Here is a 22,211-nt window from a genome sequence, read left to right as displayed (position 1 = left end):
CAGAGGATCCGCAAGCAAGTACTCCAACTCATTTTGGAGTCGGGGTCACTCTATTTCCTTCATCAGAAGTTAATCCACCACAAGTGGAAGTTCCTGTAGAATCGCTAGGCAATCTATTGGATAGACTTAAAATGTCTGAACAACCGTCATCATCTAGGACTGTGTCAAATGACACAGCGACAGCAGAAGCTCCTGCCGTCACTCCAACAATGTTTGCCGGCATACCAGCTGTCCCAACTAGCTCTCAACAGCTAGAAGGAGTCCACCAAGGGACTATGTCGACAGTATGGTCTGTTCCAGTTTGTTCATCCGGAGTAATACCCGACAACTCTTATGTTGAGACTCAACAGATTGATCCTCATGGAGGACAATCTGGGCCATCAATCCCTTTTAATTCCGGATTGCTACCGTATGGGGGGCAATATGCCCTTTCACTACCCCCTCCGGGAGGGTATCCATACGTGAGTTCACAACAATGTTCAGGTTATACTGGAATTGCATCAAGTAGTTGGGTACCCATGCTACCTCAACAACCAAGGATTGTATATTCTATGCAACAGTGTGTACCTGTGACGAACATCCCAACCACACCGGCCATTGTAACCGTGTCACAAGTTCAAGCGATACCTGTTACATGTCAACCTCAGGTTGTAATGCAACAGTCGCTTGACCATGGGTCGCAACCACAATCACCATCTGGTGGGTCGACACAAGTAAAAACGGGTACAATTAGCCCACACCTTGGTCCAATGGTTAGCGTGGCTCAACAGAACATGGCGTCACAACCATGGCTTGTACAATACCACCAACCGCAGTTCCAGCAAGTATACCAAGGTTCTGAGCAGCAGATCTTTGCGAATAGTGGACAACCGTATATCCAAAACGGTCAAAACCAACCACTTTACAGTGGTCAAGTCCACCAACCGTATCAATCATACCAACATCAATTACATTATGCTGGTATGCAAAGACCCACTGCTCAAGCGATTCCATCGTACCCTGGTTACGCTTCGCCTAACCTGAATCAACAGTTACCATTCGTGGCGACTTTAGAGTTACCTGATTTACATCGGTTAACGAATGATCCGATTGCTTATGCCCCTTGGTGGCCAGCGATTCCTCATAAACTTCCATCTGACATTCCTAAATTCAATGGAAATCCAGGTGAAGACCCGTCGAATCACGTGATGACATTTCATCTGTGGTGTTCATCGAACACCCTTAACGATGATTCGATAAGACTTCGCCTTTTTCAGAGGACATTGACAGGTCCAGCGGCTAAATGGTATATTGAATTGCCAAGAGCCTCTTTCGACAACTTTAGTTCCCTAGCCACGACTTTCTTAACCCACTTTCAATTACCGATAAGGTATGAAACGGGAACAGAAATATTAACCAACTTCAAACAGACAACTGCTACCCATATATCTAATCATATACATGAGTGGCGTCGTCGTCGTAGGATGGTGAAAACATATGTTCCCGATCAGCTATTAGCTGAATGGTTTATAAAGTCGTTACTTCCGGCTATTACGGAAGATGTGGCCAAGGGGGGAGTCGTAACAGAGGAGCAAGTTATTGCTCGTGCACAGTATTTGGACTTGGTGTATACCCAGTCTGGCACACTCTATGACAAAATACCTGATGCCCCTAGACCGGAATTTTCAATTCCTCCCCCTCCTAAATCAAATAGTGACTCTCATGCTGGTGATGGCGTGATTGGCACAGCAAACGCGAAATCGATAAAGGCTTTGTCAAATAAAGCCCGTAAGAATTCAGATCAAAATGAAAAATAAGAAATTCTTGCTTCGGAAGTAAATGCCGTATCGGAAGATAAAGGCAAAGAAACCAATCAACCAGGAAGCAAGAAGAAACAAAACAAAGGGAAGAAGAAGGAACAGGGTGAGTCATCCCCTGGAAAAAATTCTTCAAACCCTCCTGGCAAAGGGAAACAAAATTATCCATGTCTAATATGTGATGATAAGGATCATAACACAAAGAATTGCCCATTCAAAGCTGAGTTAAAGAGGTTCTTTAAAAGTTCCCAAACATCAGCTGTGTTAACTGATCCATTTCCTAACCCAGGTCAAAATCTGGTTGATAGTGGAAATGCTTCCCCGTCACAAGTTCTTATGTTGTCGGTTTCAAAACAGCAGAATGATGCTTTGATTTTGACAAGGAACAAAGATTATGGGAATCCTCAGGTGTCGAACGAAAAAGGTAAAGATCAACCAAGTAGTTCGACAACAACTTCGACAGAAGTTACACCCACCATCCCTGAGTTAACAATAAAACCGCCAAAGGGTGTAGTACATAAGTCGACATTTAATCCTCGCGCCAGAGCGGCGCAGCATTATAATATAGTGGAAGATTTGGCCCAATCGCCATCCGCTATGTCGACTCTTGAAGTGCTACAAAATTGTCCAACCCAAAGGCAGGCATTGTTATCGGCAATTGGTGGAGTAGATCCTAAGGATTCAAATCTGGTATCCTTTGATCACAAAGGATATGATCCTCAGTTGCCGGCTCAATTAGCTTTCCTTATTCAAGTGAAAGCCCTCAACAAAACTGTTCACAGAACGATAATTGATGAGGGGGCATCGACATGTATTATGTCGATGAGCTGCTGGAAAACTTTAGGATCTCCAACCTTGTCTCGATCATCGACGACATTAAAAGCTTTCGACGGAAGGACTTATACCCCTTACGGTATCCTTAATAACTTGAAAGTTGAACTAGGAGGAAAAATAGTAGAAATTGATGTTGAAGTCATTGATGGAAATCTTGATTATAACATCCTACTGGGAAGACCATGGATTTATGCCATGGCAGCTGTCGTGTCGACTTATTTTAGGAAGATCGCATTCCCGTTTGAAGGAGGGATTACGATCGTCGACCAACAAAACTTCCTCCCTAATGGTTCACAAGTTACAGGAAGCATTCCCATGATTCATGAGAGTAACCATTCGATTCAAGATATCGGAGTAGGATTATTGAAAGATCCCACATTGATGGGAACTTTCGCGCTACCACCTCCTATTTATATAGGAAATGTACCGTTCGTAGCAACCTGCAACATGATATCTTCCACGAAGGTCAAAATGGATCATTCAATGGTTTTGCCCCCAAGCCCTTTAGAAATATTGTAGCAATCAATGTTTCAGGCATGGGAGGCGAGCCCAAATCAACGCTCGTCAAGCGTTTGGGTAGATAGGTCTAGAGAGTATGGAACCCCACTAGATCCTTGGTCGAAAGTACATGGGACCGACGAAGGAATCTTACAATCAATGATGATTGAGGGGACACCATGGAATGATCACCACCATCGTTCCCTTCTTCCGGAATATGAAGAAGATACTCAAAGTGACCTTTATCACCCTTCAGTATTTGAATTCCTAACGAATACTGTAAATACGGTGGATTCCGAGCGAAACCTATCCAATATTGAAGAGACTATAGCCATAAATATCTCGACCAAAGCAGATGTTGTAGAGAATATTTATGTCGGCAAAGGTTGTTCCCCTTCAGAACTGGAAATATATAACGCTCTTTTTCGCGAATTTAGAGATGTCTTTGCTTGGTCATATGATGAAATGCCAGGCATCGACTCGAGTATAGTTGAACATGAAATTAAAATGTATCCTGATGTCAAACCAGTAAGACAACGGCTTCGGCAGGTGCACCCGAAGAAAGTCGTTGCCATTAAGGTGGAAGTTGAAAAACTCCTCCATGCTGGATTCATCTACCCGGTTCCTCTAACCGATTGGGTATCGAATATTGTCCCTGTTATGAAGAAACAAGGGACGATTAGAGTGTGCGTCGATTATAGGGATGTAAACCATGCTTGTCCAAAGGACAACTACCCTACACCCTTCATCGACCAGATAATTGATGAATGCGCCGGATGTGAAATCTTTTCATTTATGGATGGATTCTCCGGGTACAATCAAATAAATATCCGCCCACAGGACCAGTCAAAGACTGCATTTATTTGTCCGTGGGGCACATTCGCTTATCGAAAATTACCCTTTGGTTTAAAGAACGCAGGGGCAACGTTTCAGAGGGCGATGAATTATGCCTTCCATGACATCAAGAACATTGTTCAACCTTATCTCGACGATCTTCCGGCTCACTCGCGAAAGCGGACTGATCATCCGCAGCATCTAAGAGCGATATTTCTACGTTGTCGACACTACAAGATAAGACTCAATCCGCATAAATGTGTGTTTTGCGTCAGTTCTGGTCGTTTGCTTGGCTTTGTAGTCTCTAAAGATGGGATTCGTCTCGACCCCTGTAAGGTTCAGGCAATCATTAATTTGCCTCCACCTTCAAATTTGCTTCAGATTCAGAAACTCCAAGGGAAAGAAAACTTTCTGAGGAGGTTCATTCCAAATTACGCAGAACTTGCTAAAGGTTATACTCGTCTTTTGAAAAAGGATGTACCTTTTTTCTGGGACCAGGTGGCGCAAGCTTCCTTTGATGCTCTGAAAGAATGTCTAGTAAAAGCATCATTAATGTACGCCCCAGACTATCAAAGAGATTTTAACCTGTATCTGGCTGCAGCGGATACAACCATTGCGATGGTTTTAGTTCAAGAAGTCGATGGAATTGAACATCCTATCTATTATTTAAGTAAAAACTTAAACGATACAGAAAGTAAATATTCTTATGTGGAAAAACTAGCGCTTGCAGCTGTTCAAGCGATTCAAAGGTTTCGACATTATGTCCTCTTTCGGAAAACTACCGTCTTGTCAGATTGCAACCCCATGACTTATATACTGTCGCGACAGTTGCTTGGGGGAAAATATTCAAAATGGATAGCGATCCTTCAAGAGTTTGATCTGGAATTTGTAAAATCCAAATCAAAGAAAGCTCTAGTTTTCGCAGAATTATTATGCGATCTCCCGTCATCGTCCAATGATGAAACATCAGAAGAGTCAATCGTGGACGAAAGTTTGTTTCTGATATCTGTAAGCGATGAGTGGTATGGAGATATCATAGTTTATCTCCAAACCCAAAAGTTTAGGTCTAACACCTCTCACTCAGAACAAAAACGTATACGATACCAAGCAAAAGACTACATGATCGTCGGTGATACACTTTACCGTCGTGGTGTCGATACAGTTCTGAGGAGGTGCCTTACCCATGAAGAGGCCGAAAAAGCCCTGAATGATTGTCATTCAGGAAGCGTGTGGGGGGCATCAGTCTGGATATGCAACAACACAAAGAATCTTACGAGCAGGATACTTCTGGCCAACCATGTTCAAAGATTGCATAATAGCAGTCAGAAGTTGCCATGCTTGTCAAATCTTTGATAGCAAAACCAGACGACCACCCGCACCCTTACAGCCTATAGTTGCTGTTGGGCCATTCGCCAAGTGGGGCATCGATTTCATGCAATGTAACCCCACCTCGACCGGGAGGCATGGGTATATAATAGTCGCTGTTGACTATTTTACCAAATGGGCCGAGGCGATGCCTACATTAGATAACACTGGTGAATTAGCTGCCCTTTTCTTTTTCAATCATGTAGTCGCCAGGTTCGGCGTACCACAAGCTATAGTTAAAGATCATGGATTGCATTTTCGCAATCACATGATGGTTGAATTAGCTGCCAAGCTAGGGCTATCTCACGACAGCTCTACCCCATATTATCCGCAAGCCAACGGACAAGTTGAGGCAATCAACAAGGTCCTGAAGCGTATGTTGCAAAGGATGATCGGGGTTCATAAAAGAAGATGGCACCTAATCCTGTACTCAGCTTTGTGGGTTTACCGGACCTCGGTAAAGAACGCAACCGGGTTCACACCTTTTCAATTGGTGTATGGCCTGGAAGCAGTCTTGCCAATCCAGTGCGAAATTTCGTCGCTTAAACTCGCGATCGACCTCCTCCCCAGAACTTCAGAGGAAGAGGCTCGTTTCTTGGAATTAATCCAGTTGGATGAAACCCGTCATGATGCCGCTTTGGCTAACGAGGCCCATAAGAAACGAGTCAAGGCTCAGTTCGACAAAAATGTCAAACCCCGTGTCTTCTCAGAAGGTGATTTGGTCTTGCTCTATGATCAAGAATCTGATAAATTGGGAGCAGGTAAATTCAAGTCCTTATGGATGGGCCCCTATATTGTTAAAAGGGTGTTAGCAAAAGGAGCCTACGAGTTAATGGATTACGATGGAATTCCACTGGCGCAGCCCCGCAACGGGTTGTATCTCAAGCGTTACTATGCTTAAATAGTAACCTGTATGCTTTTGTTGTATTTTGTTTTCGCTAAAGTATTTGTTCTGGTCGAGTGATCCACCTTTTTCATTGATGGCAGATGTCGAACCTTATGGAGACATGTGTTGGATATGCCGACGGAGCGAGTCGTAGTTCACGGAACCTGTCCTCCGCAGCCTGGGCCATTTTTGATCCAAGCGGCGAGTTAGTGAGTTTCAGAGGTGTATGTATTGGGCAATCAACGAATAACATCGCTGAGTATAGCGCGTTGATAGAACTACTCTCTGATGCCATCACACGTGGCATACGCCGACTAATTGTCAGGCTAGACTCACAGCTCGTCATACTACAACTCAATGGTATATATTCTGTTCGCAATCCAGCTATTTACCGCATGTTCCTAAGAGTTAAGATCTTGGAAAGACGATTTGATTCAATTCAATATCAACATATTTCAAGAAATTTAAACACATTAACCGACTCATTAGCGAACTATGTGTTAGATCGACATTTGCAACATTTATAAAAAGGACACATCATCAAAGATTGTACATATGGATCACATGAATCAACCAGAATAAAATCCGAAAATCAAAATATATAAGCTGTTTATATAAGTTCATACATAATGTTCTGTAACCAAGACAAAATTGGTCATGTGACCTAAAAACTCAAAAAGATGCTAGGGGGCACCCTAGCCTAGTGGTGCTCATGATAGTACGTCACGGCCTGTGCAATCATGTGCAAGAGACGAGTCCATCGTCTAGGTACGCCAATGGTATGACGCTGCATCTGTAAAGGTAACTCGTCGATCTGTACATCCGGAAGGCCACGAGTAAGGCTCTCGACCTGCTCCTGCACAGCTGTAAGGGTCTCGGTGTCGTCAAGATCGCGGATAACAACTCTCCTAGCAGGCTCCCCTGTTGGGGCAGCAGCTGGCGATCTCGGACGAACTGCTGGACGAACAGGACCAATATCTGCATGCACCCAAGAGTACAATTAAAAGTCTTGATAGAATAAAGCACAACAACATTATGAATAAGAACAATAAACAGTAATGTGGTCAAAGAATTTACCAATGGCACCCCACTGATCGCCATCCGGTAGAGCCAAATCCGGATCACCTCGGAAATCCATACCCACATATGGATACTCAGAAAACGCCATCTCCTGGCGCTCGAACCACCTAAAGAAGGCCTCAGTGAAAGTGATCTGAGGTTGACCTGCATGCCTAGACATGTGGTCAACCCACCTCTGCATGCGTGGCTCGGTCGGAGAAGGCAAGTCAAGTATGATGTACTGAGGCTGCATCAGTGGGATTTTCTCCAAGGCAAAGGCAGTCAGAATAGAACCAAATCCAAAGTTCTTCAGCTTCCCGTCCTTTATCTTGGTCAATTGACTTTTCATCTGAACAAGTACTGCATCACACCAGTTGAATACTTTCGGTTGGAGACACTCCAGGGCGTGCTGCATATAGGACCTGTTGGCAACATGTAAAGCTGCGCTACCGGCCATCCTACCAATAGTGAACAGAATGGACCTGAGAGCCCGATCAGTAATCTCACGGATAACAATCTTGCCGTCTCTGCTCGGCTGAGAACCTTCCCTGCAATACTGGCGGACATAATCTCTGGTGGAATCAGTCCCCCGGGCCGTACCTGATAAGGAAACGAAGGCACCACGTCTTGACAACCCAGTCAAGAAGTACATGTCCTCTATGGTCAAGGGGATGGTCTTCCCCCTAATCTGGAATACTTGGTTAACAGGATCCCAAGCATCAAGCATATACTGCAGTAAAGAAATCTGTGCTCTCATACTAGAGATCCAGAAAAACTTCAGCAGGCCACAGTTCCGCAGCGCGTTCACTGTGACCGGGTCATGGAGGGCAATCATGTCCTCCTCTTCATGTTCTCGTTCTCGCCATGTAAGGGACATTTTTCTCAAGTCACCTTGCAAAACAAACAAGAGAGAGAATGAGCTCCTGTTTTGGTGAAAAACTGGCAAAAAATCATCAAAAAATACCCTAAAACTCAGTCCTTTTTGAGCCCAGCGCAGGTAGGAAGTCTCCCACTTGCGCTGAGGGTCAGGCTACCTTAAGGCAGCTTGACCTTCAGCGCAGGTTTTGAAAGGGAAACCTGCGCTGATCCTAGGGCACCCTGGAAAAACCCCAGGGGCTCAGAAAGACCGGAAAAAGGGCAAAACATAGGAAAAGGAAACCATGAAAAGAAAGAGCTAGGGTTTAGCTCCTACCTGGTCCAGACGGCGCCGAAAATCGTCCGCAGAATCTCCCAGAATCAGCTGGTGAAAATCAAGGGGGAAGAGGCACCTCCAGAGCTCCAACAAACCAAATGCAAATGAAATGGTAAATGAGAGGTAAAAACAACTTTTTATGGATTTTTACATAGTACAAAGTAAAATATTAAGGTTATATTCTCATTTTCATGCAAATGTTATCCATTTCTAACATAGTTTGTTGCAGCAATTGAAAATACAGTACTATATTTGAAAAGAGAAAAGCTAGTAATGGTAAAAAATCAAAAATTTGACCACAGTTCGAGCAGTTTTACCGCGGAATTTATGCTCGTTAAAAAATAGAAAAGCGTGAGCAAGGGTTCCACCAGAGTTCAAGCTCATTAAAAAATGAACCTATCCTGGTAAATAACCATTGTGATCATAAATTTATTAGCCATAAAAACCTTGGTCGTGTTTACACCTGCCACTTCCATTCCATTTGGCCGATCATTCACCCCCATATGATTGTTTACCCATTTTGAGGAACAACTGCAAAGAGTGATTTCACTTAGCCATCCTTGTGACACTGCCGTGATTGGAAAATTCCAACCTGTACCTGGAATCTGCTGCTATCCCTGTTTATCACTCGTTCCTCAAAAGATGAGTCTTCTTTAAGCTCTTTTCAACTGACTCGTAAAATATGAAAATATTGCCGAGTTTTGGCCTTCCAGCTCGTTAAAAGGACCAGAAGAGCTATCCCTCCTCTAGATTTTAATCTTTTTGGACCTGAGGGATTATTGCACAAAAAGGGTCGAGCGCTTGTTTTATTCGGCTCGTTAAAGTTATCGAAAATTCATCCCTTTTGTATTGTTTTATACTTTTTCGGACTTAAGGGATTAGATGATGAAAAAGGAATTTTGGAGTTAACTTTCTGTACCTTTTCAGACTCTCTAAAAATGAAAAGGACCGAGTTGTCTTTGTCGCTAGACTCGTTAAAATGATTAATTAGCGACAAACTTGTCTTTAGACGAGAACGAGTTTCCCTATCGCTAGGCTCGTTAAAACATAGCGATGGGCTTGCCCGAAGGGCAGGTTATAGAACAAGCATATGTTATCCTCCTCAAGCTTGACAAAAATAAAGAGGTACTGGTCAGAAATGACTGGGGAAAAATTGGGAGAACCTCAAAGCTTTGATGGTAGCAAGTCGCTCTTGAACATGACACTTTGTCCTCCGTACCACATCGGGTTGGGTTGTTTCATTCACCGGTCTCATCACCATGGTCCTCGCCAAACCATCCGTATTTGGGGTAATGCTACCGATCCATCACATTAGTGTCGTTATATGTTCAAGAGATGTGTTCAGAAAGAGTCAATCGTGTCCCATCCACTGCCATACATTATCCTTCATCCACCCATGATCGCCACCCTGAATCATATCTCACAGTTTGTTTTCGCCTCCATTAAAGTCATTAGCTCCATTCCGTGTCACTGATGTGGGATTCATTAAGGCCCTCCTGTGACGGATCGCTTCTTGTCGACTTCAACTCATTATCCAAGAAGTTGATCTAGGAACACCCCCCCAGTACTTTGAAGCTTGCATGCCTCAATGGCAAGTTTCTCACTTCCGGCGACAGGTATACATCAATGACCTTCGACCAGAAGATTTTGCGTGGTGTTCGACACCAAGTCCTTTATTCACACCACGTGAATTGTACTGCAGTACCTTGAGGGTCATTGTCATTATTGGTGATTCCTCTCACGCTTGTTAACAGTTTACATTATTGACCGGTAATCAAGCGATGTCTTTCCATGTTCGACTTCGACGCAATTCTCACATGGATCGACTTGTAGTTAGAGTGAATATCGAACGAGATTGAAGACCCCGGATCTAGTTTCATCCATCCGGGCTGTGATATATATTCAGGATATAAAGACATTTGATATGTACATCATTGCAGCAGATGATCATCCTACTCAAAGGATGATAATTTCAGCAGAGAATTATCAGTCTATCATCAGACGGTTGTCTGTTATATGTACCAAAATGAATTTATAAAGCTGAGCACGGGAATGCCCGCCTCAGCTAGATCATGAAAGAAGAATGAAAAATAATGTATTGTATTGTATTTTATTGCAGGGCACCTCTCAGCCGATTGAATGAACTTCGGATCCTCCTAATAAAGCATTTCACCCGATAAACGACCTCATACTTTAGGGGGCAACTGTTATAGACATTTTTGTGCCTATTAGCATGGAGCATGAAATGTCAATAATCTGAGGGATCCAAAGTCCCTAAACATGTTGTTCTTACCCTTAGAGGAACAAGATCTGCAAACCACAGCACTGAAAATCAGTTCTCCACCTAAAAACACTCAAAAACAGGCTATTTCTGGATCATGTCAGCTGCTCCACTGAGCATCTGCGCTGAATGTCAACTGCTCCTCCTTGTACCTGCGCTGAAGGTCAAAACCAATGAAGGCTACCTGCGCTGGGCGAGATTGGCCAAGTGGCACAGTCATTCTGCAAGGTGTCAACTGCCCAGGAAGCTTCCAAACTGACACTTGGGTCAAGGAATTCGCCTAGTGATGAGTAAGAGGGTCTTGATCTCCAAGTGGAAGCAAGATTCTCCAAGTGGACTCAAGAACTGAAGATTAACTAAAGTGGGAGAGGACACAAGTCAGCTTCAGGCCAGTCTCAAGATGACTCATCCTTTCTCCAAAAACCTATATATAGAGCTCTCTCATGAGGTCTAATGAGGCTGGAATTTTGTGCAAGTAAAGAAGTGCTGTTGGTTTGTGATTAGAGCTATTGGGTGTTTGCTTGAAGGAGGTGAAGAGGAGATTTCTTTCAGCTGGGAGGTGTTGCTGGATTGGGCCCATTGTGGTTGTAACTCTCTCAGAACTTTACTTCTATTATCAATAAAGTATTTGAGGTTCTTCTATATGCATGTGTTTTATGATGAATAGATGCTTGTATATTTGATTTATGCTAATCCTATAATCGATTATGGATGTATGCTTCTTGTAGTTTCCTTTTCTTGTGCTTTTACAGGATCTGTGTGTAGCTGGGCCGGTGAAAGGACAAAGAGTTAGGAGAAAGCGACAAGGAGTGAAGACTGGATCGACTATTAGTGCAAGATAACGGTTAGTAGATCATCCTTTTCTTCCCTCTCTCATCTCATAAAGAAGAAACTTTGAATAGCTTTGCATTCTGTTGTTGCTGGAGTACTATCACCTTCAGAGTAGGGATAGAGGCATTCTGCATTAGATACTTTTCCCCCCAACACATAGGTTTTAAGATCATCGTAATTCCAAGCAAAGACATTCTTATATTGTTTCAACAGACATATAAAAGCTGACTTTTCTTCTGATGTGAGTCTGAGACCTAGATTGATGTTTTGTGGTTTTGTGTCAGTTCCAAGATTGATTAATTCATACCTCAGAGTTGAACTCTAAAGTTTTGAATTAGTAGATCATTTGAATCTATCTTTGAGGTTGTATAAATCTTCCAATTTAACTACAGATTTTGGTATAGCGTTGTTGTTGGTTTCTTGCTTCAGTTGGTTGTCATCCTGGTCTTCATCACTTATCTGGTCCTCATAAGAGCCTTCTGAAGTGAGGAAGCTTACGATATCGGGATCGTTGTTAAAGGCTCTCCAATTGGTGATATTATCAGGAATAGACAACCTAAAAATTAATTCAATGGAGAATCGATCTGGGCTGTAATCTTTTGGTGGATTAAGCTTGGAAGCTACATTAGCTAGGAGATCGGCGCTAGCATTCTGGAGTCTTGAGATAGAGGAAATATTAAACGTTGTAAAATGTGAGGTCAGGTCTTGGACTAACGATTGATAGTGTTTCAAATGTCCTAACAGACAATGAATAGTATTTCTTACTTGTCTAATGACAATTTTGGAATCTCCAAACACTTGGAGGTATTTGATATTAAGATCAATTTCTTTGTACAAACCTTGAACCAATGCTTCATATTCAACAATATTATTTGTGCAATCAAATTCATGTCTACATGCTAGCATAATATTTTCCCCTTCTGGGCTAAATAATACGCATCCTGCCGCTGCTCCATCATTGGATCTAGGTCCATCAAAAAATAATTTCCAAAATAAAGATTTATGTACATGTTTATCTACAAAATTCACACATTTAAAGGTGTTTGTCTGGGAATAATTTTTGATTTGAGATAAAACAAATTTTTCTAAAAAATGTGAAGTATGAACATTGAAATTCCCTAGGAACGACTCAACAAAATAGTTTCTGATTATATTATTGTTATATGCTACCAGATCATTTTCTCCTTCCAGTTCTGTCACTATATATTTTTGATGTTTCTCTCGATCAACCCTTATCTGATTTGGCTTGCCGTTATAGGGAAGCCACATGTGAGACCAGTCAGTTGCGAAGTAACCATGGAGCTTTTCTAACTAGTCCCTATTGAGGATTTAGCCATAGAATTTGGGAATATAAGCTACAAGTATATCAATGACTTGACAAACTTTTGGTTTTGATGAAAGTCTAATGGTTACTTGATTAAGTTCTCCAAAAACTTCGACTTGAGACCGATCTACTTGTACTATTCGTACTGTATATTTCTAAGGCTGGACGTTTAACTTAGTGCAGACTTCTCTAGGCAAAATGTTAGATGAAGCACCAGAATCAACTAAAAAATTGTGCAAGTTTCTATTAAAGACTTCAAAAGTAAGGAGAAATGGGGGAGTGTGAGATTTAGATGTTCTGCCAATTAGAGTGACGTTGGTTGGATCAATGTTGTTTGAAGAAATACTAGGGGGTCTTCCCATTTCCTGAGTGGCCTGTGATATTACTGCAGCAGGAAGCGGGGCAGTGGGAACTACTTTGAGTTCTTTCAAAAGTAGCTTCTGCTGTTGTTTTAATTTACTAAGCTCATGAAATTTTATGTTTGCCCTAGTTTTCTTCATATCCTCAATAATATTGTATTCCATTTCGTCGGGAATTATCAGAGTTTTGGATGAAGGTGAAGAATTTGATTGGGTAGGGTTTATTTGAGTAGATTTTGGTGAAGATTTCTTACCTACGACCTTATCTCTGGGAGGTGGCATTGAAGTTTTCTATTTTGAACTTGATTGAGGTGGATCAAGTTGATTTCTACTTCTAGATGCAACAGGTAGTGCTTCCTGATCTTCTTCATTTGGAAGGATAAAATCCAACATTCCTTGTAATTCCATTATTTCTTCATCGTCGGTTTGTTCTTCACCTGAGTCTTCTTCCTCATCTCCATTCGATTCAGCGTTCGATATAGCATTTGGAGGTTTAGGATCGGTTGGGGTATTCCTTTTACATGGTCTAAAAGGTTTTTTGGAAGAAGACTCTGCTATTTGTTTTTTTATGTCAACCATTTCGTTAGACATGGTCTTGAGGAGTTTTTGTAACCCTTCTAGATCAATGTTAGAAAATTATATATTACGGAGCAATGGAACACATAAAATATTGTAGAAATATAAACACAGAAAACGCACAAAACAAGAGAGACACAGATATACGTGGTTCACCCAGTTTGGGCTACGTCCACCCCGAACAGCCAGTCCTTCCTTTCTATTATCCAGCAAAATGAAGAGACACAACCTACAGCAAATTCGCTATAATATCCTTTGTTTTTTCTCACAGTCTCACCTCTCTGTTTCTCTCTCACACAGAACACACATCTATCACACATCCTCAAATACAATACCCTCATACAAAGAGAGGGGTTGCCTTCTAGGGCAAAAAACCCTAAACAAACATAAGTTCTACCGTCAGATCATCCGCCTAATGAACGGCCTAGATTGACTAGAAATTACTATACTTTTACAAGGCAATTTTACATTTATTTTTGCTTCGGGGGTGCTGCGGGGGGGACAAGTCCCCCCCGCACCCCCCGCATGGAGGGGTGTACAAAAATTCCTGGGGTATACATCCGGCTGAAACAAAGACCTCTGAACAATCATGCTCCACACACAACAATCTCCCACTTGGAGAATGATTGTAGCAACTCCACCGCTGCTTCATTTGCTGGACAATGGCTCCTCTTTGGATCTGGTTGTTTCTCATCTTCATCGTCATCCTTGAAGACCAATTGAAACTGAGCATGTTCTCAGTTTCTCCCTGGTTACAACTTTTGTTAGCATATCTGCAGGATTTTGGCTAGTGTGTATTTTTTCCAGCTTCAACTCTCCATCTTCCACACTGATCATATGAAATGATACTTGAGCTGTATGTGTTTAGTCCTGGAATGAAATGCTGAGTTCTTTGCAAGATTAATGGCACTTTGGCTATCACTGTATAACGTGCCCATATCATTCTTCTTACCCAACTCACCCATAAACCTTTGTAACCAAATCATTTCTTTACTAGCCTCTGTAGCAGCAAAATACTCTGCTTCTGTTGTTGAAAGTGCAACAACACTTTGGATTTTTGAAACCCAACTGAAACCTGTTCCTCCAATAGTAAATACATATCGTGTAGTGGTCATCCTGTTATCTCTGTCACCTGCCATATCTGCATCAACATATCCTTGTAGGGAGATGTTTGAACCACCAAAGCATAATGCTTGATTTGTGGTACCTTTCAAATATCTGAGAATCCATTTCACTGCCATCCAATGTTCCTTTCCTGGATTGTTCATGTACCTGCTTACAACTCCCACTGCATGTGCAATATCAGGCCTTGTGCAGACCATTGCATACATTAAGCTTCCAACTGCTGATGCATATGGAAATTTAGACATATAATCCATGTCTTCTTGGGTCTTTGGGCACATTTCCTTGCTAAGTTTGAAATGGCTAGCAAAAGGTGTACTAACTAGTTTTGCATTGTGCATGTTAAATCTTTTCAACACCTTTTGTATGTACTCATTCTGAGACAATGTTAATTTACGATTTTTCCTGTCTCTAGTTATTCTCATACCAAGGATTTGTTTTGCAGCTCCCAAATCCTTCATTGCAAATGAATTTGCCAATTTTCTTTTGAGCACATTTATTTCCTGCATGTTAGATCCTGCAACAAGCATGTCATCTACATACAATAACAATATAATATAGCTGCCATCATTTTGCTTTTTCAAATAAACACAATGATCAGAGTGACATCTAGTATAACCTTGTTCAGACATAAACTTGTCAAATTTTAGATACCACTGCCTTGGAGCCTGTTTTAAGCCATACAAGCTCTTCTTCAACCTGCACACTAGTTTCTCCTTCCCGTTCACCTCATATCCTTGTGGCTGCTGCATATATATCTCTTCCTCCAAATCCCCATGGAGAAAGGTTGTCTTTACATCTAACTGCTCAAGATGCAAATCTTCAGCTGCTACAAGACTTAAAATAGTTCTGATTGAAGTCATTTTAACAACAGGAGCAAATATTTCATCAAAATCAATACCTTTCTTCTTTGCAAACCCCTTCACCACAAGTCTAGCTTTATACCTCTGTTTTCCTCCATCTTCTTCCTTCAGCCTATAAACCCATTTATTCTGCAATGTTGTTTTACCTGTAGGCATCCTGACTAAGTCCCAAGTCTGGTTATGTGCTAAGGAGTCCATCTCTTCTTTCATGGCTTGCTCCCACTTCTTCCTGGTTTCTACCTGCACTGCCTCTTCATAACATTCAGGTTCACCAGAATCAGTCAACAATAAATAATATAATGAAGGAGAGTATCATTCAGGGGGTCTACTTATCCTGGTAGATCTTCTAACACCAATTTCAGGTGTTTGGGTGCCTGTTGCTGTTGTGGTGGTTGCTGTTGTTGATTATTATTATTTTCAGGCACCTTTACCTTTTCAGTGATGTCATCAAGAATTGCGTATTCCTTGTTTTCGTTTTCTTTCTTCTTTTCCTGCAACTGATTCTTATACAAGACCTTTTCATTGAATAATACATCTCTGCTCCTAATGATTTTGTTATTTTCATAATCATATAAGCGATAACCAAAATCATTAACACCATATCCAATAAAGGTACATTTCTTTGACTTTGCCTCAAGCTTTGTTCTATTTTCTTTATCAATATGGACAAAGGCCTCACAACCAAAAGGCTTTAAAAAAGAGTAGTTTACCTTTTTACCTGTCCATGCTTCTTCCGGAACACCACCATCCAAGGAACTTGAAGGCCCTCTGTTTATTAGATAAACAACAGTATCTACAACATCTGCCAAAAACTGTAAAGGCAATCGTGCATGCAATCTCATGCACCTTGCACGCTCCATGATTGTTATGTTCATCCTTTCTGACACACCATTTTCTTGTGGTGTTCTTGGAACTGTCTTCTCTCTGCGAATTCCATGTTCTGAACAGTACCTATCAAAATCTTTGCTGCAATATTCAACTCCATTGTCTGATCTAAGACACTTCAATTTCTTTCCTGTCTCAATCTCAACCAAAGCTTTCCATTTCTTGAAAGTATCAAATACATCAGATTTATTCTTAATACAATAAATCCAAGTTTTTCTAGTTGCATCATCAATAAAGGTAACATGATAATGAGAGCCACCAAGAGATGATACCTGAGCATGTCCCCATACGTCTGTATGCACAAGCTCTAATTTTTCGTTCTTCTTTTCTTTTCCAACTCTGAGAAATCTGACTCTCTTCTGTTTTCCATAAATGAAGTTCTCACAGAAGTCCAAATCAACAATCTTCAAACCCGGCAACAAATTCCTTGAGTGAAGAATCTTCATCCCCTTTTCACTCATGTGTCCGAGCCTATGATGCCATAATGCTGCATTTTCTCCTTTGGAAGTTAAAGCATTAACATAGTTAGAAATACCATTGCATAAATACAATGTACCAACCTTTTCGCCTTTTGCTATTACCAGGGCTCCTTTGGTGACCTTCCAAGCTTTATCTGTGAAATTTGTCACACAACCTTCACCGCCTAACTGCCCTGTTGAAATCAGATTTTTCTTTAGATCTGGAACATGCCTTACCTCCTTTAATAGCCATTGGTTTCCATTCTGCTGTTTTACAAGAACCTTACCCATTCCAACGATTTTACAGGGTTTATCATCACCCAGACGAACTTGTCCAAAATATCCTTGAACATAGTCATGAAAGTATTTCTTATCAGGTGTGGCATGGAATGAAGCCCCTGAATCTACCACCCAGGAATCAGTAATATTTTCGAAAGAAAGAATCAAAGCATCTTGTAACACCTCACCTGTCACATTTGCTTCATGATTGTTTTCTTGCTGTGCATCTCCTTCTTTTCCCTTCCGAGATCTACAGTCTTTCTTTAGGTGTCCTTTCTTTCCACATTTCCAGCACACTATTCCCGATCTGGACTTGGATATGCCTTTCCTTGATTTACTGCGATATCCTGAGCTCTTTCCTCTTTCCATTTTTCTTCCTCTAGACTCTGCACTCAAAGCATTTCCCGATGTCTCACCGGAGCTTTTCCGTCGCATTTCCTCCCTAAGGATAGCACGACAACATCATCAAACTTTAAAGTACTAGATCCAGAAATGGAGTTACTAATGGCCATTACCAAACCATTCCAACTTTCTGGTAATGAGCACAAGAATAACAGAGCTCTAACTTCATCATTAAAGTTTACCCCTACAGAAATTAACTGACTTGTAACTGTATTAAAATCATTTAAATGGTTTGCAACAGATCCACCTTCCGGCATATTCATATTAAATAACCGTTTCATAAGAAATTCCTTGTTTAAGGCCGAGGGTTTTTCATATAGTTTCGACAACGCCTGCATCAAACCCTCTGTCGTGGTTTCCTTCGAAATGTTGAAGTCGAATGACGCAGCAAGGCACAACCGTATTGTTCCGAGTGCCTTTCTATCGAGAAGGTTCCATTCTTCGTCTTTCATACCCGTCGGCATCTTTGTTTTTCCGCCCAATGGTAGGTATAGATCTTTCTGATACAGATAATCTTCCATCTGCATCTTCCACAGCGAGAAGTTTTGGCCGTTAAATTTCTCGACCCTAAACTTACCATCTTCCGCCATTGCTCCCACTCGAACCAGGAACCCTTCTTTCGTGTGATTTTATCAGCAAGATAGATCTTCAACTCTGATACCAGTTGTTAGAAAATTATATATTACGGAGCAATGGAACACATAAAATATTGCAGAAATATAAACACAGAAAACACACAAAACAAGAGAGACACAGGTATACGTGGTTCACCCTGTTTGGGCTAGGTCCACCCCGAACAACCAGTCCTTCCTTTCTATTATCCAGCAAAATGAAGAGACACAACCTACAACAAATCCGCTATAATATCCTCTGTTTTCTCTCACAGTCTCACCTCTCTGTTTCTCGCTCACACAGAACACACATCTATCACACAGCCTCAAATACAATACCCTCATACAAAGAGAGGGGTTTCCTTCTAGGGCAAAAAACCCTAGAAAAACATAAGTTCTACCGTCAGATCATCTGCCTAATGAACGGCCCAGATTGACTAGAAATTACTATACTTTTACAAGGAAATTTTACATTTATTTTTGGCTTCGAGGGCGCTGCAGGGGGGACAAGCCCCCCCCGCACCACCCCACGTGGAGGGGCGTACAAAACTTCCTGGGGTATACATCCGGCTGAAACAAAGACCTCTGAAGAATCATGCTCCACACACAACAATCAAAAGGATCCTTTGGTGGTTTTTTCCTAGAATCGTCTCTAAAGGTTACTTTCTTGGATTTTCTTTCCTCTAATGCATTTTTCTTTTCTATGGCCAAGATACGTTTTTCAACAGCTATTTCTTCTTTCATATTTTTTGCTAACGTTGGTTTGGTAGCTCTATCAAAGAAGATGGTTGTGTTTGAAGGTAGAGCAGAAATGTACCATTCATTTCAGACCTCCTCACTAGGATTGGACGTCGTAGGTATTTTATTCAATAACTTATTGAAACGTGAGTTGAAGTCCTTAATGGGTTCTTTAGGTTCGACTTTTAAATTGGAGAGTTCATTTATCAAAGTTTTTGTAGATCTATCATCTCCAAATTTAGTCTAAAATTGCTCTTGAAAAGCATCCTAGCTATTAATAGAGCCTGATGGTAATGAAAAGTACCATGATCCTGTTGCTCTTTGTAGAGTATATGGGAATAATCTTACAACTATGTCTTCTTCTACTACCCCATTCAAATTAATGGACATCATGAAATTATTTATATGTTTTTCAGCTAATAGGCCATTATCAGGGTTAAATTTAGGTAACCATTTTTTTGGATGTGCTGGAAATTGGGTCAAAGGTCCAGCCATTCTAACAGCTCCTGGGTTTGTCCATGGCCTTGGTTGAGGTTGATTTTGTGCCATTATTGGAATATTAGTAGAAGAGGGTGAAGCAGTGGTTGAAGGTGACTGGGTAGAGGATGGTGCAGCTCCTGTACCTGTGTGAATCACGATCTGGAGTTGGGCTGCGGGTGTGTGACCTTGCAATGATATGGATGGAATGGACGATGATGATGAAAGAACCTCGCTGTGAGATTTTGATGGTGTCTTCTTAGCCCTTTTACGACTTGGTAGAGGAAATTCAAATGGTGGGATTCCAAGTCTTTCACTCTGTGCTCTAGTTAGCGATTGCGATGGGATATATTGAGAAGTGACATCGCCTTCGAATAACTCAAATTCTTCTTGAGATATTAAAATCCCATGCAATTTGTGGATCAAATATTGTACTTCAAGGGTTTCAGAAGAAGAATTGTGCGACTTGTTTAGGATTTCAGTAGTGGGCTCTATATTTTTCTTTTCAACTTTTCTCTTGGGAATAGGAGATTTGGAATGTGAATGAGAAGTTGGAGGTGATGGTGAGGGAGTTTTACTCTTAGAATGTCCTGTAGATTTAGATTTACTTGCCATTCATAGTCAGGCCCTCCTTCTAGCGCCAAATATGTTGAAGGCTCGAAAATCGTTGCCTCAACAAGGGGGATAACCACCTGGTCCAGACCTTGGGACAACTCCTTTTCCGTTTGGAATAGTGGCTCCGACTGGGGATGATGGGACCAATTTCCCAATCTATTTTTATGCTTGTGCTAATGAGATGATGTTTTGAGATTTTTGGAGTAATACCTAGCCTCAAACTAATCTAATTTAACTAATAATCATGTGCAGTTTGTCCTAATCAAAAATATTTATCTAACTATAACTATCCCGGGAGTAACATGATATATGCAATCTAAAATGATGTCTGAAAGCAATTGATAATAAAGATCATTCAATTACGATAAGAAGTGAATCCATTTAACAATGATCGTTTCGTATAAAAAGTTAGCCAAAATGATATGAGAGATATATCGCATAAAAATCATTCATGTATTTAGCATAAACTATAAATCATCATCATACAATAGTGCAATAATGGCAATCTAAAATTCAAACTTTCATACATAAATAACTTGAAGATAATGTATTTCTTGACGCATAAGTAAAAATAATTAAGACATAAAAGTACCATTTATAATATGTTCTACTCATGTGCTCCAGTAATATTGATCTACTTTCAAATCATCCAACATCATCTAAGAGTACAAAAGTGCAATTTCAGTAGAAGATGTCAAATTCAAGTAGAAAATAAATCATGTTCCATTAATTTCACCAGAACTTCCTCAAAGGGACAGAAGTGCATGTTCTGAAGAATGTTTCTGATAAAATTTCTGGACCCCTTTCTAAATGCATGAGAGGGGTTTAAATACTAACTTATGAAACTAAAAATAGATTATTACAAAAAAAGTTGAGGAGGTTTAAACGAAATTTCTAAATTTAAGAAAAATAAAACAAAAATAGAGATGTGCATAATGAATAATCCTGCATTCGATCCTTCAGATCGCAAATATCTAGCATGGTCTTGAGGAGTGTAGGTTGGTCGGCTTCGTCTTTTAGTTGTCTTGTAAACACGAAATTAATGAGCGCTGGCACCATTTTCTCGGTAGAAACAATTAGGCATTTCAGTGTCATACACTGGCTGTGTGGTTTTATCAGATATTGCCAATATGCCTCCCAATTTAACTTGGTTACTTGCCTAATTGCTTCTGTTCTTTCTTCTACTGCCTGTTTCCATTGTAATTCAAGTTGTTTTACATTTAGAAGGAAACTAGGGGTGGTTTCTGCCACAAGATTAACACTATGCAAATTTTCATTTATACTTTCAATGACGTTGTTTGCCGCTGCTGCCACATCCTCTATTGCCTGTTTTTCCTCTTTGAGCCGAGAACCCCAACTTGCAAATAATATCTCCTTATGTGATTCATCCAGTTTGGGCATGTCGGCTCTTCTCCCATTTTCAGAATTTTTCCAAGTTATGAAATCTGAAACCTTTTTAAGAATTTCATCATATTCAAGTCACATTTCCACAACTTGGCTTGTTAATTTGTCGCTTGTTTCGCAGTGAGAGTTCCACTGCGAGATTTTTTGGCATAGCAATTCTTTTTGGTGTGTGAGTTGGGAGTTGAGGCTGAGTGCTTCGGTGACAAACTAATCGATCTTTGGGTCATCCTTCTGCAGATCTGTTATGCTCTATATCTGTGCCTCCTTACCTGCCAAGTTTGTTTGATGTTCTATTTGCATTTGTTGGAACTCCTATTGTAACTTAGCCAATTCTATTTCTGCTTGTTGGTTGGTTTTGGCTTGTTGTAACTACTGTTCGAGTGACAAAATTTTGTCTTATTTTTCTTTAAGCAACAATTGTACCTTTGTTTCTTTGTCAATGGTTGTTGTAGCGTATGCACCTACAAACTACAAGAGCCTGGTGAGGTTGGCCGATGGGTTGGTGGATGAGTCTTTCCAGAG

General features: G+C 40.9%; 1 pseudogene; it reads right to left on the bottom strand.

Annotated features, from left to right (window-relative positions):
* LOC149211070 (uncharacterized) overlaps positions 1 to 22,211 on the bottom strand; it is a 35,093-nt pseudogene that overhangs the window by 6,889 nt on the left and 5,993 nt on the right.

Source organism: Pinus tabuliformis, chromosome 1_2 (genome assembly GCF_031772625.1).
Source record: "Pinus tabuliformis cultivar Carrire ecotype Pingquan chromosome 1_2, CPIR1, whole genome shotgun sequence".
NCBI lineage: Eukaryota > Viridiplantae > Streptophyta > Pinopsida > Pinales > Pinaceae > Pinus > Pinus tabuliformis.
This window is presented reverse-complemented; position numbering and strand designations above follow the sequence as displayed.